Here is a 1,218-nt window from a genome sequence, read left to right as displayed (position 1 = left end):
CCAGCTAGATCTACTGTCCCTATTATATTATGACAGACCAGCAAGATCTACTGTCTCTATGTCTCTATTGTACTATGACAGACCAGCTAGATATACTGTCTCTATTATACTATGACAGACCAGGTAGATCTACTGTCTCTGTTATAATATGACAGACCAGCTAGATCTACTGTCTCTATTATATTATGACAGACCAGCTAGATCTACTGTCTCTATTATATTAGGACATACCAGCTAGATCTACTGTCTCTGTTATATTATGACAGACCTGGTAGATACACTGTCACTATTATATTAAAACAGACCAGCTAGATCTACTGTCTCTATTCTAATTTGACAGACCAGGTAGATCTACTGTCTCTGTGTCTCTATTGTACTATGACAGACCAGCTAGATCTACTGTCTCTATTATATTATGACAGACCAGCTTGATCTACTGTCTCTATTATGTTATGACAGACCAGCTAGATCTACTGTCTCTATGTCTCTATTGTACTATGACAGACCAGCTAGATCTACTGTCTCTATTATATTATGACAGACCAGATTGATCTACTGTCTCTATTATGTTATGACAGACCAGCTAGATCTACTGTCTCTATGTCTCTATTGTACTATGACAGACCAGCTAGATCTACTGTCTCTATTATACTATGACAGACCAGGTAGATCTACTGTCTCTATTATATTATGACAGACCAGCTAGATCTACTGTCTCTATTCTATTATGACAGACCAGCTAGATCTACTGTCTCTATTGTATTATGACAGACCAGGTAGATCTAATGTCTCTATTGTATTATGTCAGACCAGCTAGATCTACTGTCTCTATTATATTATGACAGACCAGGTGAGTATACTGTCTCTATTATATTATGACAGACCAGCTAGATCTACTGTGTCTATTATTTGATGACAGACCAGCTAGATCTACTGTCTCTTTTCTAATTTGACAGACCAGCTAGATCTACTGTCTCTATTATAATATGACAGACCAGCTAGATCTACTGTCTCTATTATATTATGACAGACCAGCTAGATCTACTGTCTCTATTATATTTTGACATACCAGGTAGATCTACTGTCTCTGTTATATTATGACAGACCAGCTAGATCTACTGTCTCTGTTATATTATGACAGACCTGGTAGATACACTGTCTCTATTATATTATGACAGACCAGCTAGATCTACTGTCCTTATTATATTATGACAGACC

The sequence above is a fragment of the Oncorhynchus keta genome, unplaced genomic scaffold, assembly GCF_023373465.1.
Source record: "Oncorhynchus keta strain PuntledgeMale-10-30-2019 unplaced genomic scaffold, Oket_V2 Un_contig_18181_pilon_pilon, whole genome shotgun sequence".
Taxonomy (NCBI): Eukaryota; Metazoa; Chordata; class Actinopteri; order Salmoniformes; family Salmonidae; genus Oncorhynchus; species Oncorhynchus keta.
Note: the sequence above shows the minus strand (reverse complement) of the source record.